The 22,897-nt window shown below is 41.7% G+C and overlaps 1 long non-coding RNA gene across 1 annotated transcript; it reads left to right on the forward strand.

The window, feature by feature from the left end:
• Positions 1 to 1,723: 1,723 nt before the first annotated feature.
• LOC143272893 (uncharacterized) lies at positions 1,724 to 13,224 on the forward strand. The gene is made up of 4 exons (XR_013050524.1): positions 1,724 to 2,166; positions 10,309 to 10,578; positions 11,247 to 11,368; positions 12,521 to 13,224. It is a non-coding gene; the product is annotated as an uncharacterized LOC143272893 (long non-coding RNA).
• The last annotated feature ends 9,673 nt before the right edge of the window (positions 13,225 to 22,897 follow it).

Raw genomic sequence — 22,897 nt, forward strand, 5'->3', positions numbered from 1 at the left:
GGTGGTGGTGGTAGAGCATGAGGGATATTTTCACTTTGGGAAGGTGGAAAATGGGCAATTCACGCTGCAAGGGGCTCTAGAGAATACTGAATACATAGCACACTGCAAGGGGCTCTAGAGAATACTGAATACATAGCACACTGCAAGGGGCTCTAGAGAATACTGAATACATAGCACACTGCAAGGGGCTCTAGAGAATACTGAATACATAGCACACTGCAAGGGGCTCTAGAGAATACTGAATACATAGCACACTGCAAGGGGCTCCAGAGAATACTGAATACATAGCACACTGCAAGGGGCTCTAGAGAATACTGAATACATAGCACACTGCAAGGGGCTCTAGAGAATACTGAATACATAGCACACTGCAAGGGGCTCTAGAGAATACTGAATACATAGCACACTGATTCTAGAGGAAAAAACTAGAACCCGGGTGGATCATCGACTGTTCATTCTTCAACAATACATTACAAACCTGGTCAAATATCAGCGTCCCCGCCCCCCACTGTTGACTATATACTGCTTCCTAAATTATCACGAAGTTGTCGAGGGTCTAGAGAGATGGCTCAGGGGTTAAGAGTACTTCCTGCTCTTTCAGAGAACCAGAGTTCTGTTCCCAGCATTCATATCAGGCAGCTCACAGTCACCTTCAGTTCCAGAGACTCTGATGCCCTCTTCTGGCCGCTAGGGGCACTTGCACTCACATGCATAGAGACACATACACATAATTAAAAATTAAATAAATCTTTTAAAAGTTGTTGAACATTTGTAGTTTCATTTCTCTTCCTTCCTTCCTTCCTTCCTTCCTTCCTTCCTTCCTCCCTCCCTCCCTCCCTCCCTCCCTCCCTCCCTCCCTCCCTCCCTCTCTTCCTCCCTTCCTTCCTCTCTTCCTCCCTTCCTTCCTTCCATCTTTCTTTCTTTCGTTTTTTTTTTGGGGGGGGGCAGGGTTTCAGTGTGTAGTCCTGGATCAGATTGGCCTTGAACTCAGAGATTTGCCAGCCTCTGCCTCCTGAGTGCTGGTTTAAAGGTGTACACCACCACTGCCAGGCAACAATTGTATTTTCTTCACTCTTTAAGGAGATCAGTATAATTAAAATAGACATTTTGATAGGTGACTCTGGAATCCTTTCACATTTGAAATGCTATTGTAAATCAACATAATTTCAATCAGTGTTCAACAATACCTAATAAACATTCCTGTATCATGAGAAAAAGTTTTTAAGTAGAAATAGAGTGACATGCAATGACATAATTCAAAAGCCTGGAGCAGAGGTTGGCAAACTTTGCTATAAAGACTCTGACAGCAACTACTTTTAGGTTTTGTAGGACATATAGTATCTGGTGAAACAAATCAACATGGTGAAGCACCACAATGTGAAAGCAGCCATAAACAGTGTGCAAAAGAATGAACTTGTCTATGCACCAATAAAACTTTATTTATAAAAACAGATCGGGAGCTGCATTTGACCTGCAGAATGGAGTTGGCTGGTCCCTGACTAAGAGACCTATATTTTATAGGCTTTAAGTGGTGTGTGTATATCAAGTCACCCAGAATGCTTGTTTTTAAATGCTGATAATCTTTTGTTTGGTTACTTTTATTTTTCTTTTAAATAGCCCCTACATATTTTAATAAATTGACCATAAATCTAAGCGACAGGGTACTTCTAGAGATATGTGTGTGGCCTGGCAAGACTTCAGGTAATATGACTCATCTCAGTTACTTCATCCGTAAAATGGCATGTACTGTCCTTATTTAATTACTAGTTCTGGACTGGCTCCCTCAGGACTCATGGTAGGATGTAGTAAAGACATAAAGGGCATAGTATTTATTTAGAGATGGCTTTGTTATATGTATCTCCCTCTTTATTTGTTTCTTGAGGGTGCCAAGTTTCTATCACGGCCTCTTGGGTGGCCTCTTGAGTTGTCTCTGCTTTTTTATCTGAATCATAAAGAATGATGCTTTCTTGACTCCTATGGGTGTGGAGAGGAAAGCTTTACGGATATGCCAAATGCCGTCTATCTAGCACTTAAATGCTATTGAACTGCGATGTGTCTACACACTTTAATTGCTTCATATTGAAGACTGCCAGGCCTCCAGCAACCTAAGAAAGGAGATAAAAAGAAAAGAAAACTAACAGAGCAGCCAAGGAAAGATGATAAAAGGTAAGGATAATGGCCGGGTGGAGAGCGGCAGGCAACATCTTTAGCTACCATGAAAAGTGTCAAGCCAGTGTGTTTGTTGAATTCATTTTGCTGGTGGTCACTTTGTGTTCATGCCGAACATCCAGCAGTTAGCTAAGTAAACACACATGACTGATGAAAGAAGAAAGGGAACTATTTTTACAGGGGCCATTAAACTTTAACTACCATCTGGCAGGGACTGATTAGAGAAGATCAAAATTAAGGCAGTCAACCCAAATGCTGTGTGAATACCTCGGGGAATTAACATGGATAAAGACAGTGAACTTGTGGTTAAATAAAGAGACAGACGTAAGAGGGAAGTGGTGAATGCATCCTTTATGGCTTTGGACCTCATGGTCACATTCATTGCCAAAGGAACTTGGAGCGGGGAAATAACCAGGAGGCCATGAGAAAATCCAAAACACCTGGAAATAATCAGATGCTCTGCACCAATCATAAAAAAGAAAGTTAGAGAACGATACAGGACCACATCGTGTGGGCTTCCTCCCTGCCCAGGAAGGGGATGTTTATAGGAGAGGTGTGTTGAAATTGGCAAGTAGTTAATATTCAGATCAGCCTACTATTTAAAAGTAGGAAATGATTGTATATACTGCTGGGAAAACATTTGGGACTCTCTCCTCGTGAACACTAAAGACTCTATAATCTCTGGGAATCACTATTTGCTCACTAATTAAACAGACACCCAGCAGGCATTGAGGGCGAGCATGAACAAGGGAAGTTGGACCTTATTGTTGGGGGCCTGAGCCTCTGGGTTCTACTGGTTGGTAAGAGTGCTTAACCCTGGGGCAACTTCACCCTGTTAAAAAACGCACAGTTAAGTCCTCAGAGAAAGTCTTCCCTTCTCTTCTTTTTAACTGTAGCTTATTTCTGTAGATAGTTGGGCCCAGGAGGCCACTGTCCTGGCATCTGAATGAGGAATTGTAGTGAACAGTGTGCTGGGAGGCGGGGTAGTCAGCTTCCAGTTCTAAGGTAAGCATTTTTGTCTAAGGGAAGTACATGATCTTGACCTTGATTACTGAGATGAGCAATTGAATTAAAGCTAGTATAACCTGGATCCCAACACAGAAATATCCTGAAGGAAGGATGCTTGAAGTCCACATGTTATCTTTCTGGTTTCTTTTTATCTAAGGGCTTATTCTTTACAAAGTCCAAAGTGTGTTCTTGTCCATTCCATAATTTAATCTTTAACGCAATCCCTGTAAGTGTGCACAGAGGAGGCAGCTGAGACCCACGGTGCAGTGACTAGGTCAGGATTTGAACTTTGGTCTTTTTACTTATATGGCTGTCAATTTCATGCTCCTCCTACTCATGACAGAATGAAGTCCTTCCTGTGGCCCTACTGGCTGATTGATTTAATTTCACCCCCTAGCATCCCTGGAGCTGGCTTCCTTCACACTTTTCTCTTCTCAGTAAGACTGGACTCAACTTGTCTTAGAGTGAGAATGTTAAGGACAGTGGACACCGTCTAGGAAAGGGTTGTAGCAAGCCAGCTGTTGCCCCCTGCAGCAGAGGTAGAGGGTCCCCTGTACAGCAGGGGAAAGAGCCTAACAAGAACCACAGATCTTCACCGAAGGCCCCTGGCCCAGGCCACTGGAAGAGCTTCTGTAGATGAAAGTCAGTGAGAAATAAAAAGACTAAACCTGTCAAACTTTCAATAATGTCTGGCGACAGCATGTCAGAACATGTACCTTGTTGCCTAATTTTAGAATATTCTAGGGGAAAAAAACTTATTTTAATTAAATTTCAAATAATAGCACAATTCATGTATATATATGTATATATGTATGTATCTATCCATTGTGTTAAAATAAAAAGGCAGTGTTAAAAAGTAAGATAATTCAAAGGGATGCTAGAAACCTCATCATTAACACCTTCCTCCTGCCTCTGTACTTCTGGAATCTCTAAACATCTGGTGATTTTACCATCAGGAAACAGTGCAGTGCCCATCTGTTAAATCAGGCTTTGGCTTGATTCACCTGGGAGGACCAACCAGATGTGGGCGTCCTGTGCATTATTAATGATCTCAGCCTTACCTTTGTACATGCCCTGTGAGGGCGCAGTGTGAGGTACAACCCATAAATCATTAAAAAGTGAAGAAGTCATATTTTACACATAATGAGGAACAGTTTTTCTTTTTTCTTTTTCAGTCAGGGCATTAAATCATTAGAAACGACTTAAATCTCTTACATTAGAAAACTTTTAGCTGTTTTTTTCCCCCTCCTTTTGACAGAAAAAGGTTTGCAAATATCACCTCAACACACACAAAAAGGTCCTCGACACACAGTCACTCTTTAGCTCTCTCACCGGAGCTACTTACAAAATAGCTTCATACAAAATTTCGGCACACAGTCTTTCTTATTCCATCATCATTAACAGGCATGTTTATATGTTCCAATGTGACATGTTTTGTGGCCTGCGACAACGTCATGGTGTAATGACCAATTTCCCAGGCTCTGCCCAAGTTGATAGTGACCTTTAGCAGAGTTACTCAGTCTCCTCAAGTCTCATTCCTTTTCAGTAAAATGGGGATGATGGTATGAGAGAACTTACTTTACAGGGTTGTGTTTAGAACCAAACGGCATCAGACGTAAAACTGTCATACACACACACACCAGCTCAGCAAAGAGTTAGTATTTCTTCAGATGCCATGAACAAGCTGCTTACCAAAGACTTCCTGGGCCAAACTTGAGTGGCAGGTGCAGAGACTGTCCATGCAGCCCCCACCTTTCCATGGACACAGCCTTCCCCATCACCAGCACCCCCACCAGAACGGCTCATAGATGGTGGCCATACAGTCATACCTCATCTTCACCCAGAGGTCATAGTTGACATCAGGATTCACTCAGTGCCCTACAGTCCATGGGTTTGGACAGATGTAACCAATTCCTCATGCGAAAGATCCTCTGTACTTCACTCACGCACCACTCTCTCTCTTCCAACTTCTGCAACCACTGGTCCTTTACTGTCTCTATGCTTTTGCTTCTCCAGATGTCATAGTTGAGTCAGATAACATGTAGCCTTTGCAGACAGGTTTAATTAAATTAGTAACATGCGCTTAAAGCTCTTAGATGTCTTCTCGTGGGTTGGTAGCTCATATGTATGTGTATACACACACACACACACACACACACGTATATTTAAGGTTAAAGAGTATTCCATTGTTTGGATGTATCACTGTTTATTACCCATTACCTCCTGCAGGATGTCTTGGTTGCTTCCACATTTTGGCAGTTGCAAATCAAGTTGATGATCAGGTTTTGTATGGATGTAAGTCTTTCTTCCTTCCTTCCTTCCTTCCTTCCTTCCTTCCTTCCTTCCTTCCTTCCTTCCTTCCTTCCTTCCTTCCTTCCTTTCTTCCTTCCTTCCTTTCTTTCTTTTCTTCTCTTTTTAAGGCAGGGTCTTTCTCTATAGCCCAGGCTGTCCTGGAAGCATAGTCTTGAACTTTCACTTCTGTGTCCTGAGCTAGGATTGATTATAGGCCTGAGCCACCATGTCAGTCTGGATGTAAACTTTTAACTCATTTGAATAAATACCATGGAGTCTGATTGCTGGCTTGCATGGTGCATTTAATTTTGTAAAGAAGTTGACTGTGGTGGTTGGAAAGAAAATGGCCCCCCAAAGAGTGGCACTATTAGGTGTGGCCTTGTTGGAGTAGGTGTGGCCTTGTTAGAGGAAGTGTGTCACTATGGGGGCCGATTTTGAGTTCTCCTATGTGCAAGATACTGCCCAGTGATACAGTCTACTTCCTGATAACTGTATATCAAGATGTAGCCAGCACCATGTCTGCCTTCACGTCCCCCATGCTCCCCACCATGATGATAATAGATTAAACCTCTGAAACTGTAAGTTGGCCGCAATTAAATGTTTTCCTTGATAAGAGTTGCTGTGGTCATGGTGTCTCTTTGCAGCAGTAGAAACCCTAACTAAGACACTGACCAACTGCCTTTCAGAGTGGCTGGCTGTACAGTCTCATCAGCAATGAACTAGACTTGTGCTCAGTTTTGCCATGAACCTAAAACTGCTCTAAAACGTCTATTAAAAAATGTAAAGACAGGTTTTTTTTTTTTTTGATAAAATGTTTTCTTTTATGATCTAGGTCATGGGCATAGCCTAAGTTTCTAGTTCTCTGAATGTGGTGGCAAGAACTATACTCAAAGCAAGATTATTATGCTTGTAATTACTCTGGAGATGTTAATTTAGGGAAGTACCAGGGTTTCTCAGTGGTGAGTTACAGAGAGCTTCCCACATGCTAGAGGCTGAGATGGGCCGTCAATATGGGAAGGGAGCACTAGATAATCTTCAGTACTGGAATTCCGTTAAACTTAAATTAAGTTTAACCTTAAATTTGTGAGGAAAAAAAAAGAGAGAGAGAACTTAAAATTCTCAAAGATATTGTCTACAGCTATGGAATAAACGCTGGCTTTTCTTCCTTTCCTTGGGTCCTTTAGTCTAAATATCACACAGTGAGGTTCTCTCTCCTGAGAACAATGGGCATCTCTTTAAGGACCAATATGAAAGCTGCTGAGCTGTCCACCCCCCCAGCACCACCCCCCCCCGCCCGCCCCGTGTGTATTACCCCAGTGTGGATGGACCTCTTTGCTCCACACTCCCTCTGGACTTGGCCTTTCTTCCTTCTTCCTGTTCTATGATTTGCGATCAATTCTAGACCCGCTCTCTTCTGCTGGAGGCACAAAGGGACAGTGGCCATCATTCCCGCTTCCCTGTGTCTCCATTGCAAGTAGCTCAGACAATGTGGCGAATTTTCATGTAGCCCCTTCCTTCTGGATCCCTTCCCCTGCTTCCAAGCCCCTTTCTACCATCCCTGATTCTTGCTCCTTCTTGGTGTTCACAGAGTCCAGTCACTTCCGCCCATTTTTCTTTTCTTTCTTTCTTAATTGCTCCAGTAGCGCCTACAGCTTCGAGACCCCAACTCCTTCCGTCTGGCATGGTAAGACAGGAAGGAAGGTGGGCAAGACTCTCATTCCCTTCCAGGGCTGCAGCCAAGGAAATACATCACTAGTCTTGCTATTCTATTATCCCAACTCATTTTCCAAGAAAGACTGAGCCAAGCTGTGGTCATTTTCTGCTACGCTGGTGGAGACCGTATTTTATTTGCACTTGGTGTTAGCGGGAATTCTGTGGCTTACCCGCGGCATACTGATTTACGAGTCAACATCGGGAACGTGACTTTTTATTAAAAAGGAATGCTGGAGGATAGAACTAACGCCTACTTAATCGACCGTTCTTCAACAATATTTTATCCAAATATTTCTGGATGTAGCCATGTTTATATATATTTTTTTCTCAGCCAGAGTTGTATTCTAGTGATTTTAAAACTCACAGCCTTATAGAGAGTTCTGTAATTGGCACTGTGTTTTAATATCTGCCCAGGAATGATCTGCCTTTTCTTTTGAATGAGAGGAAGAGATACAGAGAAAACACTGAAGGCTGGAAGTTGTAGGTTAGGGGCCCATGTATACTGCAGGCTCTTTGGACTCTTGTCTTTTATGATTGGGCGGAAGGTTTTATGATTGGGAGCACTTTCCAGCTGCCTCCAGATGATTGCTGATACAATATTCTTTTTTTTTTTTGTTTTTTGTTTTTTGAGACAGGGTTTCTCTGTAGCTTTGCGCCTTTTCTGGATCTCGCTCTGTAGACCAGGCTGGCCTTGAACTCACAAAGATCCACCTGCCTCTGCCTCCTGAGTGCTGGGATTAAAGGCCTGCACAACCACCGCCCAGCCTGATAAAATATTCTGAAATCCAGATTCTACCTTCCTCCTGAAGTCAAGCCAAGTTCATATCTATTGGGAAAAATGGAGAGCACTCAGAGGACTGTTTATTTTTCTACTATAAAGGGTGAACATTTGCTGATAAGGGCATGCCAGCATCTTAATTTTAAATATTTGTGAGTAAAAATATTAATTGAATTTAGTCCCTAATGTTAGTTTATGATTTTATAAAGATTTCAAAATGTGATGCCATTGAATGACAAGTATTGATTTATAAAATATTCTGCTTTAGAGAACAACTGATAAGAATTTAGGAGCTGTCTAACTAGAATAAGAATTCATATTTGAAATTTTTCTATAGACACTATGTGTAAATGTTTGGAAAGAGAAAGAGAGGAGAGAAATATAAAGAATACCCTACATGTTAACCAGATTTTTAAAAAAAGGTACCAGGATGGCATTGAACACAATTTCAATTTTTTCTTTTCCTCCCCCTCCCTTCCTCCCTTCCTCCTTTTCTCCCTTCTTCCTTTCTGTCTTTTTTGAGAGGTGTCTCTCAATGTTGTCCAGGCTGTCCTTAAACTCCTGGGCACAAGAGACCCTTCAGCTTCATCCTCAGAGCTAGCTGGGACCATGGCCATGGGTCATTGTGCCCACCTTTATACTATACTTTGAATTTTGAGGCTTTGATTGATTTTCATATATTTGGTAGAATATCCATTTTATTACAACACCAACTTCTATTCCCAAATGTAAAATAAATGCAAACAAGAGGATATTTATTGAAATGAGGTAATTTCCCTGTCTCAGCAAGTTTCTAAATAGAGATATTGACTACTAAAAATGGAGAGTTCTGGGGGCCTAAGGAAGTGCTACTTTATGGAAAATGATAATAGCATAATTTATCCACACTTACTATGTGCCATGAGGCATCATTCATGACGTGGGACTGTGGGGTGCTTCACATTCAGTGTTTGTTATGTAATCCCCAATACTGTTCTTCAAGGATGGCGAGTTTCTCCAGAGACACTTGTGTTCACTTACAGCACCTGCCTCTCCAATTGCTAGGTTTGAACCCAGGGTCTCAGGCATGTCGGACAAGAGCTCTACATTCTTTAGACTCCATCCCAGCCCCTCATTTATAGTCCTCTTGAAGTTAAAATGCTGAGAACTACTCCAGGAGCATGGCTGCTTGCAAAAGCCTCAATCCACTTCCTGTCCCAGCACCAGTCCGTTTAGCACAGGTAAAGAGAGGTGTTCGTGGGCCTGTTCAGAATTGTTCAAAGTTCTCAGTGTGTAATAGGAAACACAGGTTTTGCTTTTAGATAATGTCTTGTGTAGTCTGGCCTGGATTGAACATGAAGTAATCTTCTGAGGCCAGCCTCCTGAGTTCTGGGATTACAGGTAGACCACCATGCCTGACTAGGACACCCAGTAATCCTGTAATGCTGTGTGTGATCTGGTACCAATTGCTCTGATATGTTTGCAGTGACATTGTTTCCTTCTGCTCTGCCTCAGTCACGCTGACCTTCTGGAGTCCCAGGACCCAGGAGTCCTTGAATATTCAATTTCCTAGTCTTAGAAAGCTCTAGTTATCACCACTCATCAACAGACTGGCTTAAATATCATTTTGAAGGGGCCTTCCCTACTTCACACACACACACACACACACACACACACACACACACACACACACACACACTCTCATACTAGTGTGTACTTGCACATGCATTGATTTTTCCCACATATCGAAAACAACACAAGGAGCCCATCCCTCATGCCTTGTGTCTACAGGCGCTCCATGAATATTGTGGAATGGATGAGTGTCTTTATAGAATGTTAGGAGATAGAATAGGAAACTAAGAATTTTATAGCTCAAAGCCCAGACTTCATTTGAACCCGGGAGAACATAACAGATTAGAGGGATTAGTGCGTCTGAACAGACCTTTCTGGGTGACTCAGGTTTAAGTTTCAGGCCTTGTACTGCAAACCAAACACCAAACCCAGAGGAAGATGGTCATGTCTTAGCCTTCTGTAGGATTATTGCACGCTTTGTGCAGCTAATCGGTTTGTAGTGCATCTGGATATATTTATTCGCCATAAGTTTCCTGATTAAAACCTCAACATTTTGAAAAGTTAGGAACTGGGTCCCGGATGTCTTCTGCTAACTTTCTTTTAGCCCTGTGTGTGCCCCGAGGGCCCAAAGGCTGTGACAAAAAAGCATTCTGCATAGAACATTTACACGCTTGATGTAGTACATGGCAGTTGCTAAGGCAGAAAGCCAGAGGTAATGAGCGCTGTGAGGATTCCACGCAGATCCTCTTTGCAGCTCTTTCTGACTGTAATTGAACTATCCCCTCCTGATCCTTCAGGTGCTATCAGCCTGGTTTTCTGCAGACTTCAAGAAAAATCCCTGAAGGCCCGAAGACACTTTCCTGGTGTTACAATCCTTATTTCAAGTGAAGCTAACTGTTTGGCTCCTGAGAGTTTGGTGATTTTTTTTTTTTTAACAAGTTTCAAGGAAAAGGCCATCCCACACTGCTGTTCTCACTCTTCCCACCCACAGACAAAAATGGAGTAGATCTTTCTGCTTAATGATTGCCATGCTAAAGGAAACACAGAACACTCAGAATGATACAAAGGTGAGCCAAAATTTCATTTTCCAACTAGACGTCAACATATTTGTGATTTTGTTGTTCTTTTCAACGATTCTTTTGAACAGGAATTAAAGGGGAATTAACATTTTATTAAACAAAAAAAGTGGCAGTCTCCCTTCTAAGAGGATAAAAACATGATCCCTTCTAAGATCCCTTTGACAATAAGTGGTGTCTAAACATAGTTGTGGCTTGAAAACTGCTATTTCGAGGTAGAGATTTGCTTTCCTTTTACAAGAGAAGCCTATACACTTGAAATGGCATACAGGTTCCACAGCAGAATTTCTCTCAGTTATCTCAGGCATTCTGTTAATTCTAGAGACGTTCTTTTTTTTTTTTTTTTCCAACATTAGCTAGAAATGTTTCAACTTCTTCAGCATCTTGTACCTATGGTGTCAAGAGCCTAGAGAGCGGCTCACCTTGCTGCCACAGCAGAGTCCAAGGACAAAGTCATGATAGAAATTCTCTATCCAGAGTTGACTGAGGAGAGAGGCTTCCCATCTACCTACATGCTTCTTACATTTTAAAGATCTAGCAGTTAGCTCTCTATTTAATTTGTCCTTTCTCTTTGTATATTTTAAAAACATTTGAGGGTTTTTTTTTGTTCACAAATCTGGCCAGAACATACATTTATATACGGAATGTCTTTCTAATAGTGACGGCAACCACACTGTGAGTTTGCATAAAGCACTCGGTGTCCCTGAAATATGTATTATTCCTGTGTGACAAAGACTCAGAAACACGAGGAAATTTGTCACGATCCTGCAGCTGACTAGAGGTGAGTCCTGGCTTCACCCCTCACTTGTCTGGTTCAGAAGGCTGACCTCTTGGCCACCAAGGCATTCCACTGCTTAATCATCTCGTCTGTTTCTACCTTGCCTCTTCATTTCTTTCCTAAAATAAAAAAGAAGGGATGAAATAGATTTCTTTTTCAGAAGAGAAGCAGTTTTAAATGACATCTTTTCCTGTTTTAAAATGTAAAGTCTCTATTGTCATCAGGTTAATATTTACTCAAACTCTTCATGTTTAAAATGCCCTTAATATAAAAAACGGGAGATACTTAATTTAATCCTTTCCCCAACTCTAGTCAAATTTCAGTGTGTTCACACTTAAAATGGTCAGATGTTTTAGTTGCTCATGATTTTCATGAGTTTGGTTATTCTGAAGTAGTTTCAGCCAATGGGCCTTTTCTGGGAGTCTATGAGTAGATTTTAAGTATTTGTCTCCCATTTACAGGAACCATTTCATTTCCAATACATGTAGATGATAGGATTCATTAAATACAAGTTAGCTTAAAAGTAATAACTTAGCAGTAGCCTTCATTATTATGCACCTTCTAATCAGCGGATACTAAAGGTTAGGGTGTTTTGTGCTGTCTTAGGGGTGGGGGAAGAGAGGCAGATTTTTCAGGGTTGCTGGCCAGCTTGGTTCTAACCGTTGGTGGGTTCTGGATTTTGTAAGAGACCCCATCTCAAAAAATAAGGCATAGAAATAATTGAGGAAGACACTTGGCATCAAACTCTGGCTTCCACACACAGGTGCGTGAACATTCACAAGCACACACGCATGCCCCACAAGTACACACACACACAGAAATTCTCCAGCATATTCATTTTAAAACTAGAAATTTCTCTCATGGTATTATGCTCTTTCTGGTGTGTGTGTGTGTGTGTGTGTGTGTGTGTGTGTGTGTGTGTGTGTGCACTTTGGAGAGAAACCAAAGACACACAGGGACCCTGATGAGAACCATGATTTCATCAAGGTTATAGTAGTTACGGAGAGAAAGATGACACTCAATTCATACAGAAAGGCCAATTAGCATGATATAGTTGATATTGCTTTCTGTCTAAGCAAGGTTTGCTGCTTTGGGAAGACAATGGATTAGGAAGTGTGTCTTGAGTTTTTCTTCTTCTCTCCCCTCCTGTTTTAGTACTGAAAGGAAGAAGCCATCCTCCAGTCCCCAGCTCTGCTGGAAGCCGCACAGGAGGAGCAGGGACATGTCTTTCCTGTGCCTCTGTCCGCATACATCAAAGGCTCTGCCATGGAGACTGTCCAGGTTGTCCTCTGTGGAAAAGTGAATACTGGTCATGTTGGCTGCCAACCCTTATCTCCCCTTTCCCCGCTGGGTTCCTCCTGGGCCTCCGAAGCTGGGTTTGCATTCAGGCATGGAAGAAGAGACCTGTCCTTTCTTCCCTGGTGTAAACCTAAGGGATGTCTCCCTGGGTCTGTGACAGCCTGGTCTTAGCCAAGTGATTGTGTCAAAACTGCTTAGTGGAGTTAGCACACAACACAGGATCTTCATTTCATTATTGCCTGAGGTTATAAAATGTATATTTTAACCTTGTTTTCTGATATTTTGTCTAGCCTGGAGGTGTGTGTGTGTGTGTGTGTGTGTGTGTGTGTGTGTGTGTGTGTGTTCCAGTCTCCCATTTCTTCCAGTCTGAGTGGTAATTTGGTTTGCACCAGGTACACATAGCTGCTGTTCTTATTGTCCATATGCCCACCTCTGACATCAATTTTCTTCTCAGGTAAACAAGCTGGTTGGAATACAGTAAAAATAAGAGCAAGTTGACTATAAATGAGGGGCCATGGCACTTCATTGTGAGTCAAGTGAATAAACTTTGCCAGACATTATTTTTCAGATGTCTCTTCAGTTTTCATCTGGTTCTTTGGTTGTTATATTCTGAAGAACGGATCAGTCAGACATGTGAGATACAGTTAAAGTATGAGTACACTTTTGAATATATAGTTAAGCCTGTTTGCTTAATGTTTGTGAAAACTCAAGAAACCAGTATATGGGGAGGGTGAGTTGAAGCCTAAGGATCAGAGGACAACAGATTTCACTTCCATGAACAGCTTTTAGAGTAGAATTTGTGGAACACAACTTGTCAGTTTCATCTGTCTGTAATATCTGACACTGAAATGCAATTGAAATTGAGTTGGCTTTTTGGAAAGCTATATAGAGGCAAAATGCTAACAGAAAAATAATATATATATATATATATAGTTGCAACTGAGTGTATATTATGGTTGCACAAATATAATAACTTTATATATATATATATATATATATTTGGTTTTTTGAGACAGGGTTTCTCTGTGTAGCTTTGTGCCTTTCCTGGAACTCACTTGGTAGTCCAGGCTGGCCTCGAACTCACAGAGATCCGCCTGGCTCTGCCTCCCGAGTGCTGGGATTAAAGGCATGTGCCGCCGCCGCCGCCGCCGCCGCCGCCGCCGCCGCCGCCGCCGCCGCCGCCACCGCCGCCATCACCACCACCCGGCTACAACTTCATATTTCTGGTATTTATTCCTTATTTTAGGATATAAATAACATGTATTCTAAATAACTTAGAAATAATAATTCCATGTGTATTTTGAGACATAAGTAGTCTTAAAATAATTGATAGGTTTTTGAATTTCTACTGAATCTACCAAACAAATATAAATCTTCAGGCATACTTTTTTCCTACCAAAACATCTTCAGTGAAACATTGTCAATCGTACTAGGCAACAAGGACAACCCTGCAGGTGTCTGTATGTCCCAGCGGACAGCTCAGGGTGATTGTTCCTATGTCTCGTCACTGCTCTCCCCTGGAACCTTGATAGATCACATCTATAAATATCTCGTGGGGTGAAAAGTAATTTAATCTGTGGGTCTGTACATTAGCTCCCCATGACCATCCTATCAATTGTGCCAGCGTGCTTTCATGATGTGCAAGGAGCTGAAACCGTCAAACCTATTTCATGGTGGAGGGCTGGTTAGACCAGTGTCTTTATTCTCAACTTTGGTCATTAAATTTTGCTAAGAAGCTGTTCACTTGTGCATAGAAAAAGAAGCTAAGTTCGTGATTTGGTTTCAAAGGACTGTCTGCTTATAGGTCTAGGAGATCTTAGGAACTGAAGTATTCAATTTTTCTCACCTTGAAGCTGAAATAGAGCTTAGTTCATTGTTCTTTCTAAAGCTACAATCCTAGAAGTCTGACAGATAATCTTGGAACTTGGAATTTTGAGACATAGGTCACCTTCTGAACTCCATCCAGCACAGTGGATAATGCTAAAGTGATCTCTCAGATAAAATGTCTCCTGAGAATATTGTCTGCACCTGTACAATCTAGCTGAGAACAAGCTGGAAGTTTCCAGATCCTTCTAGAACCCCACCTGGCAGAGTCAAACATGCCTTTCTTTTCTCTCTTCCCATTTCATTGCCAGGCTCCTTAGCTGAAAACAGATTACAGCTCTCCAGAGACTCGAGTCTATTAAGAAGTGAGTAGGGAAGCTGGGTGGTGGTGGTGGCGGCGGCGGCGGCGGCGGCGGCGGCGGCGGCGGCGGCGGCGCACACCTTTAATCCCAGCACTGAGGAGGCAGAGCCAGGCAGATCTCTGTGAGTTCAAGGTCAGCCTGGTCTACATAGTGAGTTCCAGGACAGGCACCAAAACTACACAGAGAAACCCTGTCTCGAAAAACAAAACAAACAAACAAAAAAAGAAGTGAGTAGGGTGCTGTGAAATACAAATGTGGAAAGGCAATCCAAGAGAAGGTGGTTTGTTGAAACCTAGATAGTGGGGCTGGAGAGATGAGATGGCTCAGAGGTTAAGAGCACTGCCTGCTCTTCCAGAGGTCCTGAGTTCAATTCCCAGTATGCACATGGTGGCTCACAACCATCTATAATGGGATCTGATGCCCTTTTCTGTCATGCAGATGTACATGCAAATAGAGCACTCATATACTTAAAATACATAAATAAATTATTTTTTAAAAAAGTTAAAAAAAAGAGAGGAGAAAAAAAAAAAAGAAACCTAGATAGCTTTAAAAGCAACTTCTAGTTCTGTTGTGTGTGGCAGCGGTGGTTTCCCACAGGGTTTCATCCATGCTAGGCAGGAGCCCAGCCACCCAGCCACTCCTCTGGCCATGCTTCACTTGATGATTTTTATTAAATAGTTCCCAAAGGACAGAGTCTTTGGCACCTTGTCAGAGAAGCCCAAGGATCTTTTCTACAAAGAAGTCTGTAATTTGGGGCCACTTACTAACCACTGTGATATCTGTTCCTAAACAGGCATAGTAGTTTCTGTTACAGCTCAGGGAGCTTAGGACAATGTAATAGAAAAGGATGTTTTAAATTAAAAAAAAAAAATAATAACATATACACCAGAAGATAGCTGTTAAAATCATATGCACGGGCACTCAACCTCACAGGGCTCCACTTTGAAATTTTTCTCCAAATTTTTTAATGTAATCTATATGCTACATTAAGATGGAATTATGTCTTAAAAAGTGATTTTTATCAGTTGTCCTGTGGGGTGTATTTATGTCACAGAGGAGTTATAAAGGCGGAGTGAAATAGTTTGGGTAGCTACTAAATCTCCACTACATCTCTATTAACGGCTCAGTTTCTGTCCTATAAGCTAGTGGTAATAAGTTGTATAAATAATGTTAAAAATCACTTGGTATAACTCTGGCAAATATTTATTTTAAATACAAAATAGCTCAATTTTCTGTGATGAAAAGACTAATTAATTCAACCACAAGAATATCACTTAATCTTTAGTGGAAAAACTAGCTAGTTTATAAACCAAAACATTCAGTTTGATTGCTTGAGTGTCCAACAGTAAATTTAGCTCTGATATAAATGGCAAATTCACGGTAATAACGACGGTACCCTCATTTCTGAGCTCTCTGCTAATTTGTCACCTTTCACCACCAGCAGAGGGAGCCCTGAGAATTAAATCCTCTCAAAACAGCTCTGCTAATTCTTTTGTGTTTACATATTCAGTTCATAATGGAAAATAAAAACTCATTACAGATTAATGGAAAGTTACCATGCTTAGATTAAGCTGTCTGTTAGTGGTTGATTCTAGACTACTGTATAAGTAGTGTCCACCGGGCAGGAACATCTGCAGCTACCTCTGTCCACCCTATCAAAGTATCAGATGCAAGCTTGCACCACCTAACGAAGTCCACTAATAATACAGCAAGACACAGTTCACTCTGCAGGACATCAGAAAGGGGACGCTCCTGAGAAGCTGCTTTTTATCAAGAGCTCTACAATAGTCTTCTGAGCTGCTTCCTGTTGACTGCATCACATTCACAGAATAGGAAAACAGACCCAGAGTATACAACCAATTTAAACATAGCTAGCCAAAGTTATAACTTGTTTTAATATAAGAATATACTACAAAAATCTGAGTACAAGATGATGAGGCTTCAACACGACTCATAAAAACCTTTTTTGGGGTCTTTGTTTGCCTTTCCCATTTGTATCTCATTGAAAAATAGAGGGTTCAACCCCAAGCAATGTCACTCATTTATAAAGTACATTTTAACTGCCTTATTTCCCTCAATTAGCTACAACAATGCAAAGAAATGTTTATTTTTTTGTGCATCTGTGACTAAAGAAACCTATTCAAACCAAGAATGCAGTAACTGCATTTTGGTATTACACAGCAACTCACACCTTAACAAAGATGTTGTCATAGTTTCTACCTTTGTGAGTAACGCCCTTCACATAGCACTAAGAAATTCACAAGTATGTGTCTACCTTCTAGGTTCATATAATGTGGCTGGAAATCCAGCAGTGGTGGATATTAAGGAATTCACTTCCACAAATACTTACTAAGTACCTCTTGGGAGCAGGTACTGTGCTAAGCACTCAAATGTGCTTCAGATAGCATACTGCTCATGGTCGAGAGTCGGGGGTGGGTGAGGAAGCAATGATTGCAAAGCAGCATGGTCCAGGCTTAAACCAGGGGGCGCGCTGATAATTTTTAAGATTACCAAGGGCAGGTAACAAATCTAATTTTTGTAACTATAGGAAGGACTTGGCATAGTGTTTTGAATATACCTAGTGCTCAATGAATAAGTATTGAATTAATTAACAACAGGCAGGATATATGAATTAAGCATCTTCTTGGGAAAGGCCTTAGTGTTTCCTACTGCTTCCTTTGCCTGAGACTCTAGTCCCCTTTGCTCCATTCAAACAACTGCTGGGACAGGCATGCTTCCCTCTGACACAGCACAGTGGCCAGGTCATGTGATAACCGATGTGGGTGGGGAGTGGGGGGGTTGAGGGGGAGAGGCAGAAGTATGGGGGGGTGGGGGGAAGTGACTTGCTAGTCCCTGGACTTTTTATTTGCTGTTCTCTGTGCTGCTAAAACTTGGTCATACAAGATGCAGTAACAATGAGAAGCACAGTACAATAGTGAAGACAGGTATTTTAAGCCCCATAGATCTATTATCCCATTAACTCAACTCCCATTATTTCTATTACCAGGTAAGGGGTCTAATTCACAGAAAAACAACTCATTTCAGGTCAGAACACCGGTAAACAATATGACTTAAATTTGAATGCAGGACTCTGTAGTTCTAGATTTCTTGTTATGAACGACTGTGCTCTGATGTCTATTTAAAGTCTAAATAGACTGTTAATCAATTAATAGTCTACATTTTATACTGTTAAGAGGTAGTTTTAATCAGTAGAAAAAAATGCTTTCTTGGAAAAGATGACTGATTTCCTCTGAGACTATCATAAATAAATTATTTTAATTTATTTAAGCTTTTAAAGTTATTTTGTGAACACAATAATATACGTATATTTACAGCAGTGCAAATGAATCAACCATTAATAGTGTTTTCTAAGCAACACATTTCCTTTCAAACTAAGGAATTTGCTTTCTGTTATTGACAGAATATCTTGCAATGCATTTGCTAGTGCTCAGTAGACCCTCAAAGACTCCCAACCCTGGGCGCTTTGCAGTCTGCTGTGGGATGCGTAGGGGCTTTGTTTCCCAGACTAGGCTCATCAGCAGCTCCAGGTGGTAATAACTATCCATCTGATTTGCACTCATAAAAAAAATCTGCCTGAGGTCACCATGGAGATTCTTCCCCCATTCTCAGCTTCATATCTGACCTGGTATGTTTCTGGAAAATAATTATGCATGGCAGGAAGTTGCCATACAACAATCATGGCGTTCTGGGATTCTGTAGGATCTCTGATCAAATATGCTTTGTTGTGAAGAATAAATTGGAAAACCACATTTTCACCAATGTGCAGCACAGTGCAATTTATTTATTGCCTGTTCTACTTTTCTGTTCGTTTCATCATTAAAGACCCAAATAAGGACAATTATTCTCCAGCACAGGGAATGTTAGCATCAGTGTTCACATTCTGCACAATCCCAGGGATCTAAGGAGGAAGCAGGCCCAGGGTTTATCCACGTTAACTATAGTACAAGAGTGGAGATTTAAAAGCATACTGGACATTGTTACTCACCAAGTAGAACCGGAAGAAGAATGTGAAAGCAAAAGAAAAAACTTAGTTACCCTTTTTCCATCTTGGAGGCATCCTTAGCTTGCTAACTCCTCTTCCTCCTTTTTTTCTTTTTTAATAAAAAACATGACGATAATAAGGGGAAGCAAATGTGAGGGTATTTTTTTTTTATAAGTGCCCACTACCTCCCAGTGCAGATGTAACCACACTCTGGGATCTGTGCTTTCCAGCATAGGAATTACCATCCAGATACTGCTCCGGAGAGTTTTAACCATGATGGCTTCAAACTGAGACATGCTGAAGTGTAAAGTACACAGCAGACTTCAGGAAGTGTGAGTGAAAATGGGAACTATCCCATTTGATGTATTATAGGTAGAAAACTTAATACTTTGAATATAGAGTTTAATAAAACACATTATGAACAAGTAGCATGGCATGGTGGCACCTGCCTTTAATCCAGCTCTTGAGAGGCAGAGGCAGGCAAATCTCTGTGAGTCTGAGGCCAGCCTGGTCTACCAGCCTGGACCAGCCTGGTCTATTAGCCTGGTTTAGCCAGAGTTACATGGTGAGACACTGTCTCAAACAAAACAGAACAAAACAAAATAAATGATGAAAATTATTTCCTGTAACTTTAAAAAAAAACATGACTTCCATAAAATTTAAAGTGACTTCTCAGCTTCACTTTATATTTCTATTGGACAGCGCTTTCTCTTTCAGATAGCATTGTTCCCTGAGAACCAACTGCTTGCTAATATCAGCTAAGTTCTCAGTCAGAATTAGAACTCCATCTAAAACAATTCTGAGGAGCAATTTGATGATACCATATTAAGAGACTTAAAAGTGTCACAACTGTTTAATCAAGAATTATATTTCAGGCTGGAGAGATAGCTCAGAGGTTAAGAGCACCGGCCGCTCTTTCAGAGGTCCTGAGTTCAATTCCCAGCAACCACCTGGTGGCTCACAACCATCTGTAATGAGATCTGGTGCCCTCTTATGGCATGTAGGAATATATGCAGACAGAACAATGTATACAAAATAAATAAATAAATAAATCTTAAATAAATCTTCTAGGTATTCATATGCAAGAGATGAAAACACATGTTCATACAGAAACTTGTTCACACACATTTATAGCAGAATCATTCAAAAACTCCCAAGTGTGGAAACAACTCAAATGCCTATGAACTGATAAATGGGTAAATGAGATGTGGTATATCCATGCAATGGAATATTATGTGGTTGTAAAAAGGAATAAACCACTAATATATGCTGCAATATGGATGAACCTGGAAAAACTACTACGGAGAAGAAGCAAATTAAAAGACCACACATGGTTGTATTCATAATCTCTAGAACTAGAAGGGAATCTACGGATCACTTAGTTCTGGTAGGAAGGGCATCCTCAAGCAAGGGGAAAACAGTGACAACTAGAGTAACTTTTTGGGTAATAACAATGTTCCAGTATTGACTGTGGTATTGGCTACAAATACCTGTGCCTACACAGGTAGACATTCAAGTCTGTACTCTAAATGGGTTGATTACATAGTGTGTGAACTGAGATTACATTTCTGGGGTCAAAATTGAGAAAATCACCCTAAGTAAATGAGAAAACCCCTTCTGTGCATAAGTTACACATTCAGCATTATGTATAATAGCAAAAAATTAAAAACAACCTAAATGGCCAAGTAGAGGTGTGACTCATAATTTATGATATGACCCCATCATGGAATGCAGGTATTAAAATAGTGCACTGTTAGCAAACTCTTGTAAGAGTTTATAGGAATATGAGGAAATTCCTGCTTTTTATGGTTAAGTGAAAAAGTCACCCAAATGTGATACATATTATTTGCCTAATACCATAACCATATAAAATGTCTAAAGAGAAACTAGAAGGAAATACTGGTCCCAAAACGCCAGTGTCTGAATTGTGTGTTATGTGAGGGAGGGAGCTCTTCATAGTTCTCTTTATTTTCTATAATTAATGGTCTTAATAAAATATTTCATTAATAAGTCTTATTTGTGTATGTGCATGGACTGGTGTGTGTGTGCGTGTGCGTGTGTGCGTGCGTGTGTGCGTGCGTGTGCGTGCGCGTGAGCGTGCGTGTGCGTGTGCGTGTGCGCGTGCGCGTGCGCGTGCGCGTGTGCGTGTGCGTGTGCGTGTGTGTGTGTGTGTGTGTGTGTGTGTGGTGCAGGAGCATGGTGTACACAAAGGCTGGAGGACGTGCTGTGCTGGTTATATCACTCTCCGGATCCTGTACCGAAGCTGGAGGTAGGGTGGCGGCCAGCACGCCCCGGAGACCCACAGAACTGGGATCATGGGTGTCTGTGACCACAGCTGGCTTCTGTCATGGCTGCTGGGATCCGAGCTGACTTCTTCCTCACTCCTGCGCAGCAAACACTCTTCCCTCTGAGGCATCTCTGCAGTCCTCCTATTGTGTTTTTAAAGTCTGTTTTTATGTTTTAATTTCTCAGAAGGAGAATAGACCGATAAATATATATATATATATATATATATATATATATATATATATATATATATATATATATATATATATAATTTTTTTTTATCAGAGTTAAAACAAAGGACTTTTATTTGAAAACCCCTAAGCCTATAGCTAACAAAAACAGTAAGTGAAATGACCCTTCCCACCCCTTGAGCACGGTTCGGTTCTTTTCGGTACAGGCACATGAAGGTAATTTGCCGGATTGAGGTGGTAGTTAAGTTAGCTGGAAAGAAAGGTTCACCGCTGACTAATCATTTTATTTTGTTGATTGACATCATCAAGCCCAGAGTCTAACAATTTCCGTCTTCTCTGATGTCGTCCCTTCTTTGTGCACCTAAAGCCTGCACACACAAGCTGCTTCCCCACTGAAGCCTCTGGTCTTTGTAGTTAATGTCCCCTGCGCTGAGGCACGCTTTCAAATCTCCCCCGGCTCCACTTCCTTTCCCTCTAGGCTCTCCTGTGCCGCGTCCTCATTACTGAAGGCCGGGTTTTCTTCTCCCATCCACAGTCTGGGTGGTATGATCTGACCCTAGCAATATAGCTCTCAGGAATATTTATATCTGCTCTCGCCGAACGCCGCGCGGTCTCAGCGGCAGGGTTTGGGAGGATGAGCATTTTCTCTTCCATTGGCAGGGTGGGAGGTCGCCTCTGCGCGTTGTAACTCAGTTGCTTAAGTAACATTTGAGTCTGTCTTCAGGCCCAACTGGCAACCCAATTCTTGCTAGAGTTTTCTTAGATTCTGGCGGAGAGTTCCTGTCACCCTGGGCTGAGGGTGGTGCAGGGAATGGGGGTTGGGGGTGCTTATTGGTCTCCCTTTCTGCTTAGCACGCGGTTTCCCTGGCCGCTCTGCTGTGGGAGGGGCAGGCAGGACTCGGTGTCCTGCATTTCATCTCATGCTGCTGCTGGTCAGGAATTCCTTGCACCATCCAGAGACTCTCAGACTATTCTCAAAATAGAATTTTATGGAAAGATCTGGCTCCAATCCCTTATTTATTGATGATGAAACCAAGGCCCAGGGGCACAGTGGCAGCCACGCTGTTGGTCATTCTGTGGAACCAGAACCAGAACTCAGGCCATTTGGCTCCCAAGCTGACTCACTTAACTTTTTTCTGCCTGTCTTGTGCTTCTACCGACTAAAAGTTTCAGGACATTTTTTGGGAAGATTTATGAGTGCATGTGCCTGGGGAGGTCAGAATGACCTCAGTTTCCCTGGAGCTGGAGTTTCAGGTGGTTGCGAGCTGCCTGAGCTGTGAGAAGAAACGGAACCCACTTCTCTGACGGAGCAACAAGCTTTTACTGTGGAGCCATCTTTTCCCGCCTCCCAAACTGACTTCACTGTATCTTTCTCACTGAAGCCCCTCAAGAATGGTGTACATTTAAGATTTTCTTTGAAAGTCACTTAAACATCACGTTAGAACATTGCTTTGTATCTCACAGGAATTTTGGTCTGGCTAGGACCGAATTGTTTTCTGGAACACACGACTAAATGCTCTGAGGAGAGTCTCCGGCAAAGTAGGGACCCGTCACCCTAGGGTTCTAA

The sequence above is a fragment of the Peromyscus maniculatus genome, chromosome 4 (genome assembly GCF_049852395.1).
Source record: "Peromyscus maniculatus bairdii isolate BWxNUB_F1_BW_parent chromosome 4, HU_Pman_BW_mat_3.1, whole genome shotgun sequence".
Lineage (NCBI taxonomy): Eukaryota > Metazoa > Chordata > Mammalia > Rodentia > Cricetidae > Peromyscus > Peromyscus maniculatus.